Raw genomic sequence first — 27,385 nt, forward strand, 5'->3', positions numbered from 1 at the left:
ACTTCTAGGAACAATTTTTAGCTAATTCCCAATGGGTCAATATGTGCTCACAGCTTGTCAATAGTATCTTCGTTCATTATTTTTTAAAATTTGTGATAATTTTCAAATATATAAATGAATATTTCCTTGGTAGGATAAAAAATGTATTATTATAAGGTTTAACTTACTGCATTTAAAGAAGAATAGTATAACCCAGCCATAAATTTCTATAATGAATTCACATTTGAAGGAAAATGATAGGATGTTAAATATCAGAAAACCTTTCTAATTGGTGTACAAAGTGGTTAGTGATAGAAAGTATATTTTTGGTAAACCTTTTTAATCAAATGTTTAAGTTTACAAACTAAGAGGCAGCTCTAGTTTACCAAATGCTATTCAAGCTCCCAGTTTATTACTCTTTCCTTGGGAGTTTTGGGCTGTAGGGAAGAATCATCATTGGTAAATCACTTTTTTTTTTCTTTTCTTCTTTTCCCATTACTATAAATGGATATTAAATATATTTTTGTTTTTTTCTCGCTTTTGTCATCCAAATAAGAAGTCACAAAGCTACAACATCAATTATGGGTCAACACTACAAAAAGGCATCATAAATACTTCTGAGAATCATAGCAAGTCTTGACATTGTACACAGCTATAATGGACCTGGACTCAGGCATCCTTATGTAAGAGCTTTACCCCTTGTATTTGAAGAACAAAGGTCCAAATCAGGAGTCCTCAAACAAATGGACTCTATTTTGCTAATGGTTATAGATGTTAATTTTTAAAGGTTTTGGAAGAAGTCCTATACCAATTAGAGATATCTAGAGCATTGCTACAGTTTCAACTAATTTGGGGGTGGGGTGGGGCTTGGCTTCTTTTGCTTAAATAAAATCTTAAGTGTCAGTCTGATAAGTAAAAATCATAGAGGCACAGCTGTTGTAGTGGAAAGGGTTGGTGTTGACATACAGACACTCTCTAAAGCCTAAGCCTAGGTACTCAGCAGCACCTATAGGTAACCACTAGATCCTCTAAGAAAGCATTTAAAAGAGTTTTTTTTTTTTTTTTTTTTTTTTAAGATTTCATCTATTTACTCATGAGAGACACCGAGCGAAAGGCAGAGACACAGGAAGAGGGAGAAGCAGACTCCCTATGGGGAGCCTGATGTGGGACTCGATCCCCAGATCCCAACTACCTGAACCAAAGGAAGATGCTCAACCACTGAGCAACCTAGGCATCCCTAAAAGAGTTGTTAAGGACCTTTAAAATCTCAACAAGAAAAATTAAAAAATCACTGACTATTTTTACTCATCAAATTCATTTGACAGAGGAAGGAACAAGTATCCAGTGAGAATAAACAACTTGTCTGGTGTCAATATTTGACTATTTATTATGTATTATAGTTTGGGGCACTCTTTCCTGTCTTGTTAATTAAATTATATATTTTTAAAAATCTATCCTTTGCAAATCACTAAATCCCCAGAGTGTCTAGCACAGACACTTACCTTTTGTGGTAAGTATTCATTAGCAACTGATTTTATGTTATGTCTTAATTCATATCTTCAACATAGTTTTACAACATTTTTATGTAGTGAACTTCATAACAAGGACTATGTTCTCTCCTGAATTTATGTACAATTAGTTTTGAGAATAGAACTATAGATTTTTTTAAACTTCTAATATACTTCTATATGTATGTACAACCTGTGTAGAAGTACATTCCATTCACAATTCATACACCAGATGCTACATGTACTGAGTTACAGCAGTAAACAAAACAAAACAAAACTGTTTACAGCAGTAAGCAAAACAAAAATTGTTCCTAAAGGTGCTCACATTCTGTGGAAGGAGTCACACACATACAAATATTAAAGAGAAAGCGTGTCAGATATTGATAAATATTGGAGAGGGCAATTACTTTGGGGTCATAGGTATTTAAAAGTTTTAAAAGGTTAGTTGGAAAAGCCACACTAGATGGTGGCATTTGAGTAAATTTCTGGAAGAGATGAGGGAGCCTGCCACGCAGATATATAAGGGAAGACCATTCTAAAAAAAAAAAAAAAAAAAAAAAAAAGGGAAGACCATTCTTTGCAGAAGGAAGAAGAGAAGCTCTAAGTTGGGAGACTATCTGGTTTGGCATGGGCACAATGTGCGTTATTGTTCTAACAGAGAGAACCGGTAAAGTCACTGAGGTGTGGGAAAAAGAATGAGAGGTAGAAATTAAGGAAGGAAGAATGAGGAAGGAAAGTTTCTACTTAAATAGGTCCCCATAGGCTACCAGAAGGATTGTGGCTTTATCCTCAGTGAGGAGTGCAGCAGAAGGTTTTGAGATGAGAATTGTTATGATTTGACTTCAGTTTCAAAGGATCAGTCTACGCTGTGAGCAATATCCAGTGTAGATGGTACAAAGGCAGAAGCAGAAAGATTAGGTAAAAGGCACTTCCCATAATCAATGCGATCTAAACAATGGCTTAGACAAGAGTGGTAGTAGCAGAGAATGTAGAGAGGTTAAATTCTAGATTTTGATTGTATACCTCACAGGATTCACTGATGGATTGGATATGAGTGAATAAAAGAGAGAAATGAATCAAAGATGACTCCTCTCTGGCCTCAGAAACTTTAAGGATGTCATTGCTATATACTGAATTGGAGAACCCTGTACAACACATGTTAAAGCTTAAGCAGAGGCTATACTCAACTTAAGATCATATGTCTCAGGACACCTGGGTGGCTCAGCGTTGGAGTGTCTACCTTAGGCTCAGGGCATGATCATGGGGTCCTGGGATCAAGTCCCACATTGGGATCCCTGCATGGAGCCTGCTTCTCCCTCTGCCTGTGTCTCTGCCTCTCTGTGTGTCTCTCATGAATAAACAAAATCTTTTTTTAAGAAGATTATATGCTTCTATTACATGACTGAAGATATTGACTGAGGCTCATGTCCAACAGTACAATTTAAAACATGGCATTTTGGATGCATAAATCCAAATGCACCATCATCCATATATAGTTGCTGTTAGCCTTAACCAAGACTGAAGGGTTTTTTTATACAAGCAAAGAAATAATGTCTTCATAATATTACAAAAATGTAAATAGTTTTCTCGTTCATGAATTTCCTAATTGTCCTCCTTGTATGAGAATGCTTCTCTACTTTCTGTCTTTAGCTGAGGAAACTGTAAAATCCCATTTATTAAAGTGTAGTAGGGCCAATACAACCAAAGGGACAACTCACGGGAGTAGAAGATGTTATAATCAAAAGCACTTCCCCGTTTTCTCAAAACAAATATTATAGACTATTAAATGAGCGTAAATAGATAGGCTAGGAAAGGAATAAGCAAGGTTTTACCTCCTTCCTTTGTGATGGCCTATAACTTAACCCAATCTCTCTGTGGATCTCTCCAACAGATACTTGCACAACCAAGGGCCTCATTCTCAAATCTATAAACTCCTTAGAATGTCTGAAATCTCTAACCATGCAATACAGGATCCCTAAGGTAAGGAATACTACAAAATGTATCACTCATCATAATTATGGTAAATAAACATAGTTGCAATTATAAAATAATTATTTAGATATAAATATTCCATTGATCTGTGAAGATATTAAGTATAATCTTCTGTTTTTAGCATAATATTCTGAATAAGGTTCTGCCATTGAAGTTATCAATATCCTGAGGATATCGTAATTCCTGAGTGTTACCTATTGCATGAGAAGTCAAATAAATACTTAACATACTAACCATCAAATTATTAATGGAATTCATTTCTGTAGAATAATTAGTACATGAGAAATTTTAGCAAATAAAAAAATTAGATTTCCTTGGTTGTACAAATGACTTATGGTTTAAATCTGAAGTGTTGGGATTTTTTAAAACAAGGATTCTTTTTGGTGAGGATTTATGAGATGTTTTATTTTCTCTTTGAAAGGTATTGATTCTAAAAGCTGTCTAAGTAAACAGCACTGATCTATCTATTCTTGAATCATTGAGAGTAAGTCACCTGTGGCCAGCAAATGATTTTCATTTCTTAGAGGTAAAATTTATTGAAAAGAAAGCAAAAGCAAGTGAAAGCTTAATTTATAATACCGACAAAATTATTGGAATTCACCATTTAAGAGTTTATGCTGTGCAGAATATGAGAAAGCACTAACTTCTAAACTGAAACAAATAGATTGGTTCTGTTTTAATCAGACAAAAATTCTGTAAAATGAGCCATAAACAAAACAATGAAAAGGATACATAAAATAGATACATTTCATCCCTGATCATACTAGCTATATTTCTTATCTGGTGATGATTTTAAGACATAAACACATAGTATTTAAAATAATGAATTACTAAGGATATGAAAATATTTATTTTATGTGACTAAAAAATAGGTTACAAAAAGGACATTATTTTATTAAATAATGTCTGCTTTTAGTAAATACACATGTAATAAAAATGTATAGAGCTAAATATATAAAAAGTAACACAAAGGTCAGCAGATCATGGGATAGAGAGATATTTATTCCTTTATTTATTTATTTTTTACTTCTGAGTATTTCTTGAATTTATTTCTTGACTATGTATTTATTACTGATTGGAAAATTGTTAGTATTATTTTAATAAAGGCTAGATCCTAAATCTGTTCAGAGTTGATTTAATAAATGTCACAATAATTCTTTCCCAAGTTTGGGCAGCCCTGGTGGCTCAGTGGTTTAGCTCCACCTTCAGCACAGGGCATGATCCTGGAGACCTGGAATCGAGTCCCACATCAGGCTCCCTACATGGAGGCTGCTTTTTCCTCTGCCTGTGTCTCTTCCTCTCTCTCTCTCTCTCTCTCTCTCTCTGTGTGTCTCTGATGAATAAATAAATAAAATCTTTAAAAAAATAATTCTTTCCCAAGTTCCCTAGCCACATGATCAATAAACTATCACTTATTTTTAAAGATTTTATTTATTTATTCATCAGAGACACACAGAGAAAGTCAGAGACACAGGCAGAGGGAGAAGCAGGCTCCCCACAGGCAGCCTGAAGTGGGACTCGATCCCAGGATAGGGATCATGCCCTGAGCCAAAGGCAGATGCTCAACCGCTGAGCCACCCAGGCATCCCAATAAACTATCACTTTAAATATTTTACCAAATAAAATAAAACTAAGGATTGCAAAGTACATTTATCAACCATAAATATTGTGAAACATCTTTTTGAAGGAATAAATATCTTTATGTTATGGAGTGTGATTATTTGGCTTATGATGAATAAAAAGTTGGTTTAACCAATATTACCATGGTATTATTTGTATTTGTATATCTTTATTTGAGCTTTCATATTATAATAAAATGTTTTTTCAAGTTTCCACAGGGAAAACCAGAAAGAGTTTGTAGAAATCATAGTGGGGATAAAATTAACAGAAGGACAACAAGTTTGAGCATAGAGAAAAAAATATTTCAAGGACACTAGATTTTAATATCTCATAGCAAAAGAGAGATAGGGTAATTAGGAAATACTGTTTAATGTGAATGGAATCAAATTTGAAATAATAAAAAAGCTCTGGAGATGCATAGTGATACTAGTTGCATAACAATGCCAATGGATCTAATGCCACTGAATTGGTTAAAATACTAAATTTTATGTTATGTATATTGTACCATAATACAAATATAATAAAATGTCTGTGAGCATTGAGAATAGATTCTTCTTGTAAAGGAAGTGTCATTAAATCATTTTCATAATGTAATACACAAGGAAGGAAAAATTGTTCAAAGATCTTATTATTAGATCTTAACATTTTATTACACTGTGATTCCTCATGATTATATTACATATTTCATTGTTGAAAACCTTTAAATAATCTCCATTCAGTGCACAGATCTGAAAAACAGTTTTCACGTAGAGTTATTTTTACTACTATAACTATATGCATAAGATATATAATATTGCAATCTTCCCAGCAATCAAACAGTTGGACATCACAGTTGCAGGAGCATTCTCTGAGGTTTGAGCTGCCTCAGTTTCACCCAGCTATAAAATTTTACCTCAGATCAAAACAACTTCATCTGTGATTACTAAAAACCAGACCTTCTTCCACTAATCACATTATTTTTTAATTACAATATGTATACAATTATTTCATGAAATGTACTTACTTAAAATAGTTTTTAGGTTGATGAATTAAATTTCACCTATGAGCTCAAAACCATTAACTTAGCTTAAAAGAAATTAGACAGTAGGTATGTAACTACTGATATCCTACTGAAATGGGCATTTAATAAAGAAAAAACATTTCCTAAACACTAAAGAGCTTTACGTATGAAAACAGGCTATGTCTTGGAAATGAATCTAGTCTTAAAAGGGATAAAAATTAATAGAGTCATGTTCAAAAGTCTTTAATAGGCTTGTAAGACTGAAATAGAACCCTTTGGGTCTCTCATTATGCAGTAGTACAGCATTTTGCTCACAGATTTGATATGAAAAGAGAAAGTCAGGTTCGATGAAACATCGCATTATACATAGAACATAATATAGAGAATATACATTCTTTAATATTCAGTAATGATCTCAGCAACTCATCTCAATAGATAATAAAACATTTCCAAGAAATGGGTGAGGAGACCTAATTTCAGATGTACATACTAGGAAGAACTCCATGTGACTTTTTTTTTTTCTAAATCTCAAGCTAAAAGAAGAATTTGGACAGAAAATTGCACTATGTCAACATGGTTCTTTAATTTCTAAAGGAGATAAAAATAAATATACAGAAATCTGACCCAATCATGGGTTTTTATTTTTTTATTTTATTTATTTATTTATTCATGAGAGAGATACAGAGAGAGAGAGAGAGAGAGAGAGGCAGAGACACAGGCAGAGGGAGAAGCAGGCTCCATGCAGGGAGCCTGATGTGGGACTCGATCCAGGGTCTCCAGGATCATGCCCTGGGCTGCAGGCAGTGCTAAACCTCTGTGCCACCGGGCTGCCCGGGTTTTTATTGAATAAACTAATCAAACATACATACAGCACACTTTCATATACATGTCTATATGAAATCAATATCTGTGTGCATACATTCCCGATGGTGGAAGTGCTATATGAGTAGTAAGTGGTAATCCTCCCTGAACAAAAATGGACAGGAAAGCCAGGATTCAACTTCTAGCATTCTGACTCCAGAGCATTTGCTATTGACCACTAATGCAAAATATCATCAGATATTGCCTCATCACTCACTGACACCAACCTAGGTAAAGGAACAGATATTAAGGACAGATTAAGTAAAAGGAAGTAGGGAGGGGATGAAAGTAAATAAAGTGAGAGGAGTGGACAAAGATGAGGAAGAGTGGGATAGCAACTATTAGGCATAATTTTCAAAATAATATTTTAACTTTCATCAATAGTCTACCTCATTCACTTGAAATAGGAATGTGCTTAGAAGTCATGCACAGGGCTCTTCCTATCAGTTTAGTTTGTTCTTAAATTTCCCTGCCAAGTCATCATCAGACTCTGTTTCTATATTTCTAGGATCTGGGAATTGCTGTTTTAGATCAAAATCAGTTTTTATGCAGCACTACTAATATTTTCCTTATGTGATTTGGCATGATTCGGATTCTTGTGCTATTGAATAACTCATGTATTTCTGGCATGATTCCCCAACTAGATTATATACTCTCTAAAGACAAGGAAAACACCTTTATTTTCTTTATATTTCCCCAATGACCCAAATCAAATGTTTTATGCATGTTAAGTAGTTCATAAATATTTGAGATTTTGATTTTATTTCCAAACACAAAATAATTAAACAGATGGCAGAAAGTTACAAGAATCCAGACTCTTCTCAAACTCAGGTGTGTACTTTGGAAATATACATTCACCATCTTATATCCTTAAAAGAACCTGGATGAAACAATTAAAAAAATAGTAAGTTGAGTAAGCAATTTTAGGATAAGAATACCAGAGAATTTGCATAGCTTGCTCTTGATCATCCTGAGTACTTAAAGGAGGCACTGCCATGTTTGGGAACTTATTAATGCCTTATATAAACATTGTTAATGTCAAATGGCTTGGCTAAGGAGAAACTACAGATTCAGATGTTGATACTTTTTTATGTTTATATTTATTTTTATGGAGAAGTTATCATAAGATTTTTAGAAGGACTTTATACATTTCTCAAATAAGCATTTATTTCTCCCTCATGTTATAATTCCAGTCAGTCTGAAAGGATGTTTGTCTCACTATGGTCACTTAAGGACCAAGATAGGTAGAGTAGCTTTTGCCTTTTGATAGACACTGTTCCAGAGAGAAGCACTCTGTGGGTTTCTGTAATAACATTTAAATACTTGGCCTCAAAGTGATACTCCACTGCTTGCAGTGTATTGGCCAAAAGTCACCACAACACCCTACTTGCTCACAGGAAGTCTACTACATATAAACCTACATACTAGATGTATTTGGCAAACAACCATACCATAATACGGGTCACATTTAATTCAAAGTAAAAGATACTTTACAAACTTTTTACATCTGCATATATATTTTTTTGCTCATAGACAAATAGTGTGTATTTTATAGATAAAGAACATATATCTCAGTGGTCTACTTGTCCAAAGACTTTTGTCTAGTTAGTGTAGAAAATGATAGCTAAACCTAGGCTTATCTGAATTTTCAATTCCCCATGCTTCCTAATATAAGTTTCCTTATTCTGCTTATTTCAGATATGAAAAGTTTTATGTTGGTAGTTAATATTTGAACAAAAGACTAGGAATTTCTGTGGGTCAAACAGTTTCATCCAAAGAGCTTATTCAATGTAGAAATGTCATCTGCATATAATGTCAGCGATGATCACTTGGTATGGTGAAGCCAAGTTTTTGAGTTCTTGCAGTAAGAATCCACCACATTCCCATTAACTTGTAAAATATGTTCCTTCCAAGGTCTTAACACTCAAAACAACTTTTCTAATTAAGCTCAGTCCTTGAAAATAAATAAGTAGATTCCTTGACATTTTAAAATTGATTGCTTTTTTCATGCTGGTTGTTACTATTTCTTGTAACTTCTAGGTGTAGGTTGTTTGCCAATACTGTGCAATAAAATGTACTCGTTAATCATTAAATATTGTAATTTGGACTTTCCACTATGATGAATTATCTCATCACTATTTTTGTCATGCTTTACTATTGTCTTTCAGATTTTTACTAGTATTTCTATTTGAAAACTGTTGAAAAAAATGTCCACATTGATGTCCACATTAAAAAATAAAATCTCTCTAAAACAGTTGTGAATCCTGAAACTCTCAAATAGAATTGAATAATTTACATTATTTTGTTGTCTTAAGTGCTATCTGGGTGTTAGGATTTTATTTCCCAAGTTAAACTATTTCATAGGGTGAACAAACACAGGTCTTCCAACATAGCACCATAAAGTAGACATAATATCGACATGAAAAAGAATAATGAATCCACATGTTCTGTCTCCACTTAACAAGCATTCTCATGTCTGAAAGGCTTTAAAATTTTTTGGCATTTTCACTCATTTTCATCTGGACTCACAACACTGTGAAGACGACCAGGTTTCGGGCAAACATTTATTCTCCACAATTTTTCCTTGAGGATATAGTTTTTTTTTTCTCTCTCTTTCTTTGATCAACAGCCTTCAGACATAATTCCAGAGAGCAAGATAAATGAGAAGAAAGCAAAGTTCTAGACAATTGTATACAAGTAGCTCAAAATGGTTGTAGATTTTGCCTTTACTTTAAGCCTAACCTAGGTCAATAATCACAGCAAACCTATTCTTTCACACATATTTTCAAAAAGTGTGTGAAGTAAAGTTACTTGTTCTTCCAGTGAGCTCATATTTCACCCAAAAGGCTTCTAACTACTCTGTAGCACAGCTCTGTGTGTGTGAGTGTGTCATGTGTATGTACCTCCAGACTTGTCAAAACTTCGTGAAAGTGAATATGAATATGGGTAAGAAGAACAATTATTCTCAGTACACAGAGTGAGGGAAAAATCATTAAATAGGCACCTTTCTGGGCGTCTTATCTACATTAACCCATTTAACTTACACAACATTGTAGTGAATGTCACAGATTTCTGTTTCCCATTTGAAGATACAACCTATAATTAAAGTGAATAGTCAGATAAACACAGAAAATGAATAACAGAGGTACAATCTGAACTCATAATTCCAATCCCATGCTCTATTAAAATATGCTGTCTCATAAAACAATTAAAACCACCTACTATGGGTCTCGTTTGCATATTTATTCATGAACTTCTGGTACAGCTATCTTAAGAAATTTCAGAAACCAAGTGTGGCCTTCTTTGTGTTACAAGAAAAAAAATTATTTCTGGAAACATTTTAGATTCTAGCTAAAAAAAAGAAGTAAGTGCTTGTCTACCCTGAGCTTGGATGGAATTGACTTACATGGACCCTAGTTTGTAAATTGAGCTAAGAGGATAACTTCCAACATATGTTTGCTATGCCAAGAACCTTCTAGATTTCCCTCATCCTGTCTAAATGACTGCTATGAAGTCTGTGAGCCTCTGGCTAGCACCTTAGAGGCTGATGCACCACATGGAGATTTATCACCTAGGGTTGTTGACCTGCTAACTTGCTTCTGAACTAAAGAGGTACGCCACTGAGGCAAAGTCTCCAAATCTCCCTGGCAGTTGTAGTAATATATTTTAGAAGAGAACACTCTGGCAAATAAAACAGATTAAGGAGTGAGGGTATATGTGGAGGAAAAAAATGGTGGTTTCAACAGCCTTATTGGAAGCTTCAAAGAGGGTGCCAGTGAGAATCTTTGAGAGAATTCAGTCCTCTGAAAAAGCAGTCAATTACTCTGAAGGCAAACAAACATTTTACAGTTAGTGATTATAGTAAGAATCTGAAGAGGAAAAGAAGGAGCTGGAGTAAAATGCATTTGAAATAGCAAGACATTAGAAAAAAAATTAAACCTTGCCTAATTTCCTAAAAATTGAAAATTTTATATGCAAAAAAAATTACACAAATATTGTAATTAACATTTCTGTGTTGATTTCTTAATTAGGCCTTCTGAATGCAAAAACAAAACAAAATGAAACAAAACAAAAACACACAAAGGCAGAAGTAGATTGTAAGTCTGAAGCTTGGTGGACAGTTGGCTCTTTGGAGTATTATGAAATAATAGGAAACTTCGAAAATGTCTCTGGCTCCTGAGACAGAGATTTTCTTTATCTAAAGAAGAAAGGAAAAACCTCTTTATGTAAAGTCTACAGCTAAGGGCTTCCAGGAATTTGTATTTCAATAGAACTAAACAGAAATTACAGAAGATGTTCTAGCTATGTGCATGTTCAATGCCAGGAGGCACAGAGGACTTTGGGGTGTGAATACAGGTGCACAGGATGATTGGGAATTTGTTCTTTCCTTTATACTAGCCAGCATGGTCAAAGACAAGGCTTACATTAGAATGAGTTTGATGGAACAATAAATGGAACATAATATTTCAGCCACCACTTCTCTAATGTTTTTAATATGTGTTTATGTGAAATCTAGTAAAGGCCTAGAATAATGAAGTAAATTTTTAGTCCTTCAAATATTGATTCTTTATTTTATTTTATTTTTTATTTATATTTTTAAAGATTTTATTTATTCATGAGAGACACAGGGAGAGAGAGAGACAGAAACAGGGAGAGGGAGAAGCAGGCTCCATGCAGGGAGCCGGATGTGGGACTTGGCGCCCGGGGTCTCCAGGATCATGCCCTGGGCAAAAGGCAGCGTTAAACTTCTGAGCCACCTGAGCTGCCCACAAATATTGATTCTTTTAATAATTCAAGTTGGATTATCAGATTTGTTGAGGAAATTTATACTAAGCAAGTGGAAGAATCGTTCAGGTCTAGTGTATCTCATTTTGGTGATCCTGTATTTTTTTCCTTTAGATTTTAATTAAGTGATTCCTTTTGAAATTAAAATGGAATTATTGAGGAGAGTTAATCTTTCCTTCTTTTACATCCAGGGTAAAAACTTTCTGTAAATATTACATATCTGCCTTGAATAGATGAACATAAAATTTATTGTCCATACTGGACAACTCTGAGATGATTTTGAAAGTGAAAGTACATGATATTATTAATAATTATCTAAAGACTTTAATAATAACGCTGGGAAAACAGCCATGAATTGGAACTATTCAAATAGACTAGGATGTATAGCTTTCTTAGTTTTAAGTATCAATTGGGTAGCAGTAATAAACTATTCCAAAGCTTCTTGGCAAAACTACTTTTCAATCACAGGCTTGTTTTTATTTATAAGTTTATGAAGAAATATGATTCAAAAAATGTATTTAACAGGAAAGGCTTAAATATTCTAGGCTAAAACTGCCATAAGAAAAAACAATGAGGGATCCCTGGGTGGCACAGCGGTTTGGCGGCTGCCTTTGGCCCAGGGCGCGATCCTGGAGACCCGGGATCGAGTCCCACGTCGGGCTCCCGGTGCATGGAGCTTGCTTCTCCCTCTGCCTATGTCTCTGCCTCTCTCTCTCTCTCTCTCTCTCTGTGACTATCATAAATAAATAAAAATTAAAAAAAAAAGAAAAAACAATGAAATGTTATTTCTGTAATTATAGGAATTAGTCCAGGAAAGTGTGTAGCATTTGTACACTAATGCATTTATTCATTTCTCCAAGATAATTTCTGAGACACTCAGAAAGAAAAAAATTAAAAACATGCTTTCTGAGATAATGAGTATAAAGGGATGCAATAATATTGCCATTCTTGTGGAAAAAAATATTTCAAAGTAGTAGCCTTAAACAAGACCATTAGGGAGAGTTAGTATTGAAAAATAAATCACAGTGTAAAAAAAATATATATCATATATATGTGTTAATGTATGTGTTAATATATGTAACATATATATTAAGTTTATAATGTGGTTCCATAGGATTTTCTGATGTTAGGCAAGTAACTTCAACATTTTGTGCCTTTAGTTTCGCACTTATAAAATGGAGATCATAGTACTTCCATTATAAAGTTTGTGGAGATTAAATTGTATAATGTATGGAAAGTGAGCAAAAGAAGGATGATACATAGTAAGTACAACAGTTAGCAATTGCTTTTACTGAGTTCCCTAAAATAATAAAACTCTGATTATAGTTCCCAATAATTTTTCTCTTAATTGCAATAACTTTTAATTCTACCTCCTTTTTTTGTCTCATGTAAAATGACATATAGTAACCATTGACAAACTCTTTAATATATCTTTAGATATCAATGCTGTAAAGAAATAATTTTGTGTAGTACCAACATGTAATCATTCTAATAACAGCTAGGTAGGGAATCCTTGGATAAGAAATCTAGAATATTCATTTACTTATCTATATCCTTCATTTGATTGTTAATTCATTCCTGCTAGTTAGTTACTAAGCATTTACTCTGTGAAGAAGTTGGATATACAGCAGGAAACATCCCAATGAAAGTCATTGCCTTCTTATAGCTACTATATAGATTACAGTAGGAAAAACTGGATGAATAGTATGGCAAGTAAGTGCCCTGGAGGCAAAAAAAAGATAGATTAAGTAGGATAAAAAGAAGCAGAGATGGGTGGTAGGCAAAAGAGCATTGTGATAAGATTACATTTGAGCAGGGATTTGAAGGTCCCAAGGGGAAGCCACAGGCTATAACACGGGGAAAGTATTCAGAGCCGAGAAAGCAACTTCGAAAGACCTCAGGCCTGAGATTGGTTAGCAGATTCCAGGGAGAGCAAGGAAGCTGGATTCTTTGAACAAGGGAGAAGGAGGTAGAGGACCAGGTGAGAGAAGAGGTGAGATCATCAGTAAACTTGAAAGACTTTACAAGAATTTGTCTTTCATTCTGAGTAAGATTAAGGAGCCATTCAGGGGTTCTCGGCAGAGATAAAGCAGAATTAGAATACAGTTGCTTAGATTTTTGCTTTCAATATGGTTATCAAGAGACAAAGGAAAACAAATTCCAGAACTCTCTGAAATATTAATGGCTATTAGTCAAGGTAAGATTCTGTACCAAATTCCCCCAGGCTTCCTAACCAGTTTTATACTGTCCCAGAGTCTTCAGAGGACAGAGAAAACATAAGCAAGTGGATGGTGGAAAAGCAAAGAGGAAATGTTTTGAATTTCATGAGTACAAGAAGATGGGTAAAGAAGAGAAGCAAGAGAGGATCTAATTCCTGTAGGTATCATTACAGGTTCCCAAACCATCACAGCTGCCTTTAAAGAGTTACTCAAGCAGGGTCAGTGCTAGCTACATCCTGGTAGGCTAACATAATAAGATGTTCTTTATTGTCAGATGTACAATTAAGTGAAGGGTTACTTTAAGGGCAAATAAGATATTACATTAAATAACTAATTGATTTTTAAATCCATCCAATTTTCAGAAATGTTAAAATGTTATTGATACAAAAAGAAATTTCATCTTTAAAATGACAGTAATATGATTACTGAAAATTTTAAAATTGAAAAAATTATTTGGTTAATATGTAAAACATGAGATCCAATAGGTGAGACTATTTCTGCCATAAAATTACCTTCAGTTAGAAACCACTAATTATGTATGCACATGCCAAAATATGACAGCTTCAGCAAGTGAAGAATTTGCATATACAATAATTTTAATCAAAGGTACTTATTTGATTGTGTAATTATCTCATTTGCATACACAAAATTTGAATTTTGTACATGTGAATCCTCGTTTGTACATGTACCCAATTATTTTGTTGGTACAACTTAGAAATCCCTATTTGATATAATAGAGCATTAGTTCTCTTTCATTTTCTCTTCCTGCAATAGAGATTCAGTTTTTATTGACTATTAAAATAGGACTCCCTGAAATAACATGAGAAATGGATCCTGCTTCCCATCACAACGAAAGGAACTACACTTCCATTTTGTGCTAAGAGAAAAGCAAAAACAAACAAACAAACAAGCTTTCTCACACACACTTTTGTTCTTTCCTGACTTTTATTTAGAAGTTATTTCAAAATTTAAAGAAGACTGGCTCACAGGGAGAAGTCTTGAATGGTGATCATATTGAGTTCCCTCAATTTTCCATATTGTTGGTCCCTAAGTGATGGGAGTAAGCTATTGATCTCTATTATTCTTAAGCAATAGAGAAAATTTAGAGCGGGTAAAATGTATCAAATTTATAGTCCTAGAGACAGGTGTTCTTTATGGAGCTCCTAGAGAAAAATAATCATAATCATAATCATAATAAAAAGAAGAGCCTGAAAAGCAGTGAGGCAAAACTCTACTATCACGGTCTTGTCAGACAATCAAGATTCTCCTTGGCCTAAGTGAGAGTGGTATGGTACAGACTGGGAAAACTGATAACCACAAAGATAAATTTCTGTATAAGCATGGTATTTGCTTTCTAACTCAGTTTGAAAGGGCCATTGAGACAAAAGGCTGTTCAAAATCCAAAGATATTCAAACACTCGAAAAGGTATCTCTACATTTTAGTCGGTTCATTGATAATAGCAGGAGCCTTCTGTTTTTTAAATCTTTCATACCCTTTCTGCATGCTTTTGGAATCAATCTTGAAGATTCAATGGAAATCCAATTTGGTAATCTAATTTGATTATATTAGATGCAGTATCATTGCTGACCCTCTTGTGGTTCATTTGCATGCAGATGCACTTATGAAAATGTAGTCTTACATTAGGGCAAGAGTAGAAATCCAATGTGTCAATACTCACAATTTTGTCAACTATGTTTTGTCTGTATTTGACTATAGAGAGATCCTTTCAAAACCTCTGAATTCCTGAACTTTGAACCTTAACATCCACCTCAATATTGAATCTTCTATAATAAATGTCCTCTTGAATCTTCTATAATAAATGTCCTCTTGAATCGTCTATAATAAATGTCCTCTTGAATTCTTCAATGTGCTCACTGTTGTTGGAATAAGGCCTAGTCAAGTCTGCTTATGATGTCTCTTAAACAATACTGTTTGGTCTGCTTTCTTCCAGTGTTTATATTTAATATACCCAGGGAAAGAATATACTATAATAATTAAAAGCACAATGGCTCTTGAAGTTAGCCATATTTGGTATGGGATCCTGAATCATATCTCTTGGTATTCTTGTCCTTGTTTGATTCCTCCTACATTGAGTGTGGGCTTGACCATATGACTTATTTTGACCAAAGGGACTTTAACAAGTATGTTGCAAGCTGAGGCACTTGCAATGGGGCTTGTCCCTTGGAACACTTTTTGGAAATAAGCTGCATGGATGTGCAAGTTTAAGTTATTATGCTAGAAAGAAAGATTATGTGGAGGACCTGTGAAGGGTGACTTATCATGTAGAAAGAGAGGCCACATTGAGAACTGAGACCTTCTTTAAGCCCCTAGTTGAATGTAGTCACATAAATGACCCCAGTCAACATCAGGTAGAGCAGAGTAACTGCTCAGTAAACTCACAGATTCATGAGAAATGTCAAATGGTTATTTTACATCAATGAGATTTAGGGAGGTTTTTATACAATAACAGATAATTGATACATGGTTAGTTAATGTGATTTGGGTGACATGTTTAAACTTTCTAATCCTTTTTTTTCAGCTGTATATTATGAACAATAATTGTATTACTTCATAGAATTATGAAATGGATTAAGTGAAATAACAAATATAAAAATTTAGCATAACACCTGATCTATATAGTAAGTACATAATGAATGGTAGTTTTTACAATCAATTTCATCATCTCAACTGTTGCCACCATTATACTAATCATCACCACTAATGCCAACACCAACATCACTAACATCGCCCCCAACACCTTCCTGATAACCTGTGCTTTCCTGATGCTCTTTCTGTCTATTGCCAGGACCAAATAAATCTTTTTCAACTAAGACATTTTTTAAACCAAACATTTTTTATTATAGTCAATAATTATGTAAGTAATGAAAATAATTCATTTAGATATTCCTTCATATTATTTCATTGGATTACTTAAAATGGTAAAGAGATTTACTAAGGTCACTCTGAAAGCAAATGGAATGATCATATTTGAAGCTCATGTCTTCTTGCTATGAATTCTAAGCTCTTTTAAAAAATTCTGGCTGCTCTAAAAATAAGAGCCTGTGTTTCCCTTAAGAAAGTAGTCTCCATAAACGTATACATTTTTTGTGCTTGCTGCTCCATTCTTAGCACTCAGTGTATAGAAGCTGTTCCAGAAACATTTGTTGAATATGTGGACAATTGACGGTTGGTAATTTAGTAGAGTGTGGGCTCAAGAGCCAAAGAGTCTGAATTTGAATCCCAGTTCTGCCTCTTACCAGCTATATGACTTTAGGCAATTTAACATTTCTGTTTCCCAATTTCCTTATATGTAATGAAGATAGAAATAGTATATATTATTTAGGATTGTTTTAGAGAATATAAAACACTCAGAACAGTGCCTGACAAAACAGCAAGCACCACCAAAAAAAAAAAACAAAAAAACAAAAAAAAAAACAGTAAGCACCATATAACTTTAGTATTATTATTTTGCTGTTACATTGGTCTCTATTGATATATGGAATAATATATACATAAAATGTTATTTTAAAGAAGAATATATATGAATATTAAAAGAGGGTTAGGAAAAAGGTAGTGTGTTATCTAAAACAATGGCTTCTAAGCTCCATTCTTTTTAAAAATTTTTATATGAATGTAGCTGACACATAAGTTTACATTATTTTTAGGTATAGAACATAGTGATTCAATTAATTTATAGTTATGCTATGCTCACAAGTGTAGCTACCATTGCCATCATACAATGCTATTACATATGATTGACTAAATCCCCTATGCTGTGCCTTTTATTTCCATGACTTATTCATTTCATAACTGCACACCAGTATCTCCCATTCCCTTTTACCCATTTTGCCCACCCCCTCCCTCCCTTTCCTCTGGCAGTCATCAATTTGTTCTCTGTATTCATAGGTCTGGTTCTGTTTTTGTTTGTTTATTTATTTGTTTTGTCTTTTATATTCCACATAGGAGTAAAATCATAAAGTATTTGTCTTTCTCAGTCAGATTTATTAGAGTAATACTCTCTAGATCTATCTATATTGTCCCAAATTGCAAAATATCATCCTTTTTCATGGCTCTGCAATATTCCTTTGTGTATTTGTATGTATGCATGTGTGTACACATAAACACACATATACATATACACATACAATACATCTTCCTTATCTCTGTCTATCAATGGACACTTAGGTTGTTTCCATATCCTAGCTATTGTAAATACTACTGCAATAAATATAGGGCTCATATATCTTTTCAAATTAGTGTTCTTGTTTCCTTTGGGTTATTGCACAGTAGTGGAATTATTGGATTATAGGTATTTCCGTTTTTAATGTTTTGAGTAACCTCCATACTCTTTTCCACAATGGCTGCATCAATTTACATTCCCACCAACAATGCATAATGGTTCCTTTTTCTCCACATCCTTATCAACATTTGTTATTTTTTGTCTTTTTATTTTAGCCATGTAACAGGTTGTGAGGTGTAATTTGATTTACATTTCCCTGATGATTAGTGATTTTTCATGTGTCTGTTAGCCATCTGTGTATTCTCTGAAAAAAAAAAAGGCTATTTAAGTGCTCTGCCCATATTTTAATCAGATTGTTTTTCTTTATGTATTTACTTTTTGGTATTGAGTTGTATCAGTTCATTATATATCTTAGATATTAATCCTTTATTGAATAAAGCATTTGCAAATATCTTCTCCCATTTAGTAAGTTGCCTTTTGCTTTGTTGATGGTTTCCTTCACTGAGCAAAAACTTTCATTTTGATGTAGTCCCAACAGTTTTTTTTTGCTTTTGTTTTCCTTGCCTTAGGAGACACATCTAGAAAAATGTTTCTAAGGCTGATGTCAGAGAAATTAATATTTATGTTCTCATCTAAGATGTTAGTTTCTGATCTCATATTTAGTCTTTAAATCGTTTTGAGTTTAATTTTGTGTATGGTATAAGAAAATGGTCCAGTTTCATTTTTGGATGTAGCTATCTAGTTTTCCCAGCATTATTTCTCAAAGAGATTGTCTTTTTCCCTTTGTGTATTCTTGCCTCCTTTGTCATAAATTAATTGACCATATGAGTGTGGGTTTATTTCTGGGCTCTCTATTCTGTTCTTGACCTATGTGTCTATTTTTATGCCAGTACCCTTTAGACTGTTTTGGTTACTCCAGCTTTGTAGTATATTTTGAAATTCAGAATTGTGGTATCACCAACTTTTTTTTTTTTTCTCAAGATTGCATTAACCATTTGGGGTCTTTTGTGGCTCCACAAAATTTTAGAATTATTTGTTGAGTTCTGTGAAAAATGCTGTTGGTATTTTAATAAGAACTTTATTGACTGACTCTATAAGTTGCTTTGGGTAGTATGGACATTTATTTAAACAATTTTAATTTCTAAGCTCCATTCTTGATTAGAATCATATGGGATGATTATTAAAATTTAGATTCCTGCCAACTCTAACCCCTTTTCTTGATCCTTTGTATTTGTAACAGTTGTATCACATAATAATGCTTGCACAGTCAGGTTTGAAAAGCACTAAAATCAAATGAATTATAAAAGTACAAATGCAGGAATCGTATTATTTCTTGAGAAGAGATATTTTGGAATACAGGAATTTTTCCATTTCCCTTCAAATTCAATCACATGGGGAGTTGAATATCCTACCCAGGCCCACACTGTATGCCATTTGGATACCCCTTTTCTCCTTTCTGCTTCTTCTCTCCACTTCCCTCATCCTTGGAAAAAAGAAAACTACTCCCAAGTAATACCCTCTTGGAACATGTGGAAAAACTTATGGGGGCTGGTAGGCCCTTATTACCTAAAGTATGGCCCATGGAGCAGTAACATCAGTATCATTAGGGAACTTGTGACAAATATAAATTTCAGGCCCTGATTTATGGCACTGACTCTCAACTCCAGCTGCCAATAGGCTCACCAGAAGCTAGAGCATCACGCTAAGCTCCACCCAGAAATACTGAGTTAATTGTTTTCAGTGGAGCCCAGGTATTAACTTTTTTTCTTAACATCCCAGGTGATTTTGACATGCAGTTTGGGTGAAGAAACATTCATTTAGAGGAACAGTTTGAGCAGAAAACTTCAGATTGATTTTAGAACTTCTACTCCATAGCCTTCTCCAGCATCCTAGTGGAATCCAGTGTCCAAAAATCCCTTCAGATTTCAATACATGATCGTACCTGTTAGCTGTGATATTTACTGTTATTGATGCATCCAGCCTAGTCCGATGTCTATCCTGTCTTCTTGATAATCTCAGGCACTGAATGAGCTTGACGATTAAAGTAGATAACATTCATAATGTCAATGGGAACAGGATACAAACCAATGACATCCTACTACATTTTGAAGACAAAGTTAAGTACTTTCACGCATAGCAATGATAATGTTTTTTTTTTTTAAGATTTTATTTATTTATTCATGAGAGACACAGAGAGAGGTAGAGACATAGGCAGAGGGAGGAGCAGGCTCCCTGTGGAGAGCCCGATGGGGTCCTCAATCCCAGGACCCTGGGATCAAGTCCTGAGCCGAAGGCAGATGCTCAACCACTGAGCCACCCAGGCATCCCCAATAATGATCATGTGTACTTATATTACGGTTAGGACTCTAATCCTCATGACTACTATTGCTTTTTATATTTTGACTATTGTAAGGTGATGATATGCTTGCCTTTGAATAGATTGTAGTATTTAAAATACATTTATTTTCTGTACAATCTTACATCTCATACACTTGAAAATTATTTGAAAAGATTGACTTTTTCTGATTTACCCTGAAATAATCAATTAATGAGAGGGAAAAGTAGACCTTGGTAGTTAGCAAGACCCAGTTTTGTTGTTGTTATTGTTGTTTTGTTTTTGTTTTATTTTATGTATGTGGCTGAACTAAAACATGGCATTTTCCCCCTAATCTTAAGATTGATCTTTACACAGTGAAGAGCACTAAAAATCAAAATCAAGTCAAATGCTTAGGAAGTATTATCTGAAATTCCTTGAATAGGAGGCAAAGGAATGAGTTATTTATATAATATCTTGCTATTCATAGTGTGACCCTTGAACTTGCAGCTTTGACATCACTTGGGAGCTGACAGAAATGCAGACTCTTGACCTACTAAATGAGAATCTGCATTTTAACAAGATAGCTTCCTGAGCATATTAAACTTTGAGAGCACTAATATAATATCCAATAAGACACAATTTTTTTCTCCAACATTTGTCCTTTCCAAAACCACATCCCATGTAAGTTGTCCATTGCTCTTCCTAACCCAAACTCTTGATAAACTTTTCACACACTCCAAACTTTATGCTATTCTCTTTCCACCTCCATCTCTGGCCATCTCTTATTTTGCTAAGCAGTCTAGCATGCATAGAAGCAGGATACTTAACAAATGCACTTTTTCAGATGCCTTATTGCAGTTGAATAAGAGAGAAAATTAATGACACTTTATCTACTCTAAACCGTTCAACTCTCAAGGAATAAAATGGATAATAATGCAATATCTTCTCTTCATAAATCTGGCAATGAGAACATAGTCCATGAAAATATCAGTTCTCCAGTATAGTAAAAGCACAGAAATATGTTGTTTGCTTTCCCAAGATAGATGTAAAAGGGTACCAACTTTTCCAGAGATGAATAAGATTGATACCAACTACTTCCACTAATCATAGATTTCAATGAATAATCAATCATAATAATCCAAGACAATTATGTCAGTTAAGACATATAAATCATTTTTCTGATTTCACTTCTCATAAAAATAATAGAGAAAAATTATTTATGGAAATAATGTTGGGTATTTCATTATAAATAGAACCCATATACAATATTCTTCATAACTACTTACACAGTGACTCACAGTAAGATGCTAGTTTTTTAAATGATTGAGAGTTTGAATATGTGAGGCATCTGTGAAAGAAAAATCTCCATTGGCATAGTCAGGTTGAAAACTAAATTCTTACTTTTAATTGAAAAAGAAGAAACAAAACATCCTAAAATGCCTAATGAGTTGCCGAGAAAATCTCTTTCAATTTTTTTTTCCTTCCTTCCCTTTGAGGGAAAACTATTGTAGCATATATGTCATTATCATTATTATTATTTTCCAAAACACTTAATACCATTTTTCATTCCCCCATATACAATATTGCCCAATATAAGTCCACAAAAGCAGCCACAAGCACATTTATAACAGACATAAAAAATTGTCATTCAATTTCTACTGTCCAGCATGATGATTCAACTAAAGTAAAATCAGATTTAATCAGCTATGAAACTGGAAACATGAAAGTCAGCCTGTGTGTCTATCATGACCATGATCATTAATACCTTTATGAAATATGAGGAGAAAAGAAAGAAACATCTGCTTCTTCTTACCAAATTTCGATATAACTTTAGATTACTTTTTTAAAATTATTTCTTTAAAAGACATTCTGCTGCCTTTGGTGGTGTGAACATTTGAGTGCTTTCTGAGTCATTCCTGGGCAAATAGATGGTGCACATTTAATGGAAAATATTTGAATAAAAGTGCCCCTCCTCCACTCTGGGTATACAAGTACAGGACACTTCTGATTTCCAGTCTTGGCTCATTTCATAAGAAAAAAGGGAAGGGTTATATCCCTGGAAAAAAATATAGCCTACTTCAGGGCATGCTTGACTTTCATTTCATTTAAGTGTTCATGTTTTTACAAGCTTCATACACAACATAAATCCTTTTGAATATCAGAAAGTAAAACACTACGCAGAATTGAGAAGAGAAAAACCAACTTACCACAGTTGTTCAGTTAATTGACAGGCACCATCATCTGAAACAGCAAAAATATATTTTAATATTGCAATCATAAAAACTACCAAAGACTTACAAATTGTCTTCACACACATATTGTGAATTTATCTACAGAAGTAAAATTAAATAAGCAATAAAGATACATAATTTGATCTCAATCATTTAGATATTTCATATGAAAGTGTTTCATTCCACCATCCTAGATCCAAATTAAATAGCCAGTTGTTTTTGAAAAACTTTTGTATACTGCAAACGTATATATTGTAACCATATTTTATTTTGATGTCCAAGTTTCAAAATACAGAAAATCCTGTATAACATGGTCTTTGTCCAGGGATGGACATGATCATGACATCTTATCCTAATACATAGCCCTGATGATTACACATAAATCACCATGCTGATCCAAAAAAAAAAAAAAATCACTCTATTGTTTGTACAAAAAAGTTGAAGTATTTAGCAAAATGTCCAGGAGTTTTAGTCAACTGCTCCTGTTCTATCTTTCTAAGACCCTCTCTTAAAATTCTCTAGTGAGTCCTCATTCTACCTTTCAAGTTTATCTCCCACTATTTTCTCCTGTGCCCTATACTCAGGTCATATCATAAATACATTCTTTGTTTTTTCTTTTAAAACAATGCTTTGGTTCACCCTTTTCTCTCCACCTCCATATTTTTTCTACCCATTCTTTAGGGCTACCTCAACTAACTTTTCAGTGAAGTTTATCTTGACACCCAGTGAAAAAGTTACTCTTCTTTTTCTACATGTTCCCAACATATTTTGTACCTCTACTATAGTACTCAATGGATTCTCTCTTGTATTATAGATGGGCATTTATGCTTTGATCTTGCTCATTTTTACCTACCCAGAAGACTTCCTGCTATGCCTTTGGCATAGGAGATGTTCAGAAGATGATGAGTAAGCTCCCTGGGAACAATGTATTTAATACAAAGATAATATGTTGCATATATTTTTCTTATGTTAATATGCGTTCATTGAAGAGAAAAATATTGCTGTATTGCACCATTTTTTGGTAATAAAAACTTAAATTTTAAAGGAATGGTAATATCCATTATGAATGAAACCTTTAGTTTCATGAAAAAAATAAAGAATCAAAATTAAAGAAAATTTTCTCTATTGATAAATGGCTTTTTAGGCAAGTTCTTTAAGACATTTTTCGTATCATATGGGAATACATTTTATTTTATTTTTATATTTAAAAAAATTAAAAATCATTTTTTGCACAGGCTTAAATTTTGTATGGAAAGGTGATAATACTTTCTGGCCCTCTATTAGTGCAGCATATGTTTGAAATTAGTGTTTTGAAGAATAGTGACAGATTTGCCTTGAGCCATTAACATGATCACCCCAGCAACAAGCCTGAAATTAGTTGCATCATCTTAGAAAACAGAATCTCTCATTTTATGGAGAATGAAATGATGGCATTGCTTTGTTTGTAATTTTGTACTCCTGGCCAAGTTAACTATCCCAGAGCAAACTCCACTTATATAAAGCATGAAAGTGCATTACGCACCTACAATGTCTTATCCTTCATTCTTCTGGGCCCACAATTACTTTAAACTTCAAAAAAGTAAACCATTTTGTTCAATTATTCATATCAATTTTTTCCCTAGATGACTATAAATTGGCAATCTCTTCAACCATTTTTTTAAAAAGTCTTACTATTTTCATGTATTATATTAAATATCAAGAAAAAGTATTCTTGAATAGCAAAATTTTAAATAATAGATTAAAAGATTTACATGAATATTTAAAATTATAGCAATGTTCCTTAATTTGATGAGAGGGAGAACTTTATATTAGATTCTAATATAACCTAAAATATAATATTTCAACCTGCAGCTTCTTTGATTATTTATTTTTCATTCCAATCTTCTATAATTCTCATAAAAAGAACATGGGTCTAGAATGCAATAAGGAAAAATAAAACTCGTGTGTATGTGGAGGGGGTTAATAATTCTGGGAAGTTCTTAAAGTAAAGTAATATTACTAATTTAATATATGTTGATAGCATTAGTCTACAACCTGGTCACTGGTGGACAACATTTTCCTTAACAAGTGTTAAAATTCCCAAAATGTTCTAAGAAGGGAAATCAGCTATTATTACATAGCATCTTTATAACCATATTTTATTTTGATGTCGAAGTACTCATAAGTATTAATACAAATGAATCATTGAGTTTTAGGTAAAATTAGTAATACCTGAAAATCATCTATATTTACTTTGAATTTCTTTAAAAAAATTGAGTGCGGACTCTACATACTGATTTGTTGAAGATGACACTAGTGGATAATGAACTAAAAAACATCAGTGGCAAGCACCCTTGAATTTATTGTTGCTTTGCATTTCTGTGTCAGAGGTAATGCAATCAAAGTTGGACTAGGGACTTCAGGGACTCATGGCTTTCTGAGAGCAATGATCCCATGGTAGTCTCCTGTTTCACTCAAAAGGCAGCCAAAATTAAATAAAGAAAACCTCTTTAGGAAGAAATGTGAAACGTGTATGTTTTAATCAATAACTGTTCTAGGGACATTTAAGTGGAGATGTTCTTCCATGTGACTGGAATTTTCAAAGAACAAGATGGATCAAAACCTCTAGCTCTAGTAACAGTATATTTTAATGACCTAGAATTTCTAATATACTTATTTATCTAATTCAGCATCTTTACTGATCCAAATTTTCTATTTTTCTTTCTTTCTTCTTCTTTTTTTTTTTCCTAGCTAAATATCTTTTCCATTCCCCTTCTTCTGCATTTTGATCAGGTCCTAAGAATTACATCCACAAAATATGGAAATCCTTCCATATAAAACAGATAATTTACTAACTGGATAACCAATTGATTGAGAAATAAGAAGGAAGATCTTACTGAAAACTTTGGAACTTTTGTTTTGATTCCAGAGATGCTGGCATGAGTACAGAAAAGAGTCATCTCAGATAAAATGATTTATGGATAGCACAAGCACCTACAAAAATTTTTTTCATAAAATAAGTTTTTTGAGGTCCTTTCATATGCAAATTTATTCAAATAGTACTTACAATTAACCATCTACCTCTCTATATTTGACCATTTAATTCTCATAGAGAGCATCTATTTTCTATGAAAGAACCCGGGTGTTTGAATGCAGGGACAGAATACTAAGTGGGATATCATTCCAATATTGTGGTTATACGATTTGTTAGAAAATAAGAAGAATAATTTAAATATGTATTATTGCCTTCTCTGTATATCAGTACTAAGCAGGTGGTAGGAGTAAGCCAGCTATTTCTGCATTTACTTGTAGAACCAATTATAGAAATAATTATGAAAACAAATGCAAATAGGTATTCACTTGGCATAGAAAATTATTTTAGCAATGAAATTCTTGAGTTTCCATAGTATCACTGAAATATATACATGCATATAATTCATACATATCATGTGTATCATTTCTCTGACAAGTACACACACATATATATATACATATATACAAATATATGTATAAGTGCTCAGAGGGATTCTCCTCTTTTCTAATTTTCTTAATTTTTTAAATTTATTCATGAGAGATGAGGAGAGAGAGAGAGAAAGAGAGAGAGAGGCAGAGACAAAGGCAGAGGGAGAAGCAAGCTCCACGCAGGAACCCAACACGAGACTCGATCTGGAGACTCCAGGACCACACCCTGGGCCGAAGGCAGGCACCAAACCGCTGAGCCACCCAGGGGCGCCCTCCTCTTTTCTAATTTTATCAGATTTCTTTCTTTTGGCATTTCCTTTTCTTTATTCAAAAACTCTAGCTTTCATTTCTCACATAAGTCATGACCAAGTCTAGGACTTGAGCTAAAGTGGCAGGAGATGAGTGGTAGTAATAGGGAGAGAAATCAAGAATGAAATGGAATTGGTATGACTAAGCCTCAAGACATATGTTCCATAAATGGCCCCTGAACCAAAGTCCAGAATAGTCTTGTGAGTGTGTGTATGTGTAAAAAAAGAAAGGATAAACATTAGGTCAAACATTATTTGTATAAACTTTAGATAAACATAACTTAGAGAAATACGTTAAGGAAATCTTCAGTGGCCAAAATGAGGGAAAAAAGTGGAAATGACTGATATGGAGTCACTGATCTTTTGGGTCTCTGGGACACATGAATCTCTGCCAAGAGACTTGGGATTTCAAGGACAAGAGATTGAACAGCCTAACATGAAAATCTCTTACATAGGTATGGGGGTTGAATTTAAACTATTGATAAGAATAAAGAAATCCCACAGAAAGAATTTAACAAAAAATTATTTCTGGTTTGGTACCGTCACATTCAGTGTCCAAAATTCTCTGGAAAGGCACACCCCCAACAAAAGATTTAGGGATTATGAATATAAAACCTTGCTAAGCAGTAATTCGAATCATAATTATCAAACTAATGAATAAATCTTGAGTGAGAGTCAACAGAAAGAGCAAAGAACAAGATTAAAAACACCAAAACATTCTGATAATGGATTACTAAAGGTAAGTTTTAAAATAATTAAAAATGAAAGATGGAGAGAAAATATATGAAAATATATGAAAAATGAAAGATGGAGAGATGAAATATACATCTTGTTTGGGAATTTCCCAAACAAGATGTTATCAAAAGAACAAAACCATTTTCAA

The 27,385-nt window shown here is 33.5% G+C and overlaps 1 protein-coding gene across 35 annotated transcripts in view; it reads right to left on the minus strand.

The window, feature by feature from the left end:
- PTPRD (protein tyrosine phosphatase receptor type D) overlaps positions 1-27,385 on the minus strand; it is a 2,176,041-nt gene that overhangs the window by 972,258 nt on the left and 1,176,398 nt on the right. For all 35 annotated transcript variants that reach the window (XM_072841294.1, XM_072841327.1, XM_072841326.1 and 32 more), the window contains one exon: positions 22,730-22,763. The gene's annotated coding sequence lies outside the window, so the exon portion shown is untranslated. The remainder of the gene's footprint in view (positions 1-22,729; positions 22,764-27,385) is intronic.

The sequence above is a fragment of the Canis lupus genome, chromosome 10, assembly GCF_048164855.1.
Source record: "Canis lupus baileyi chromosome 10, mCanLup2.hap1, whole genome shotgun sequence".
NCBI classification, from domain to species: Eukaryota; Metazoa; Chordata; class Mammalia; order Carnivora; family Canidae; genus Canis; species Canis lupus.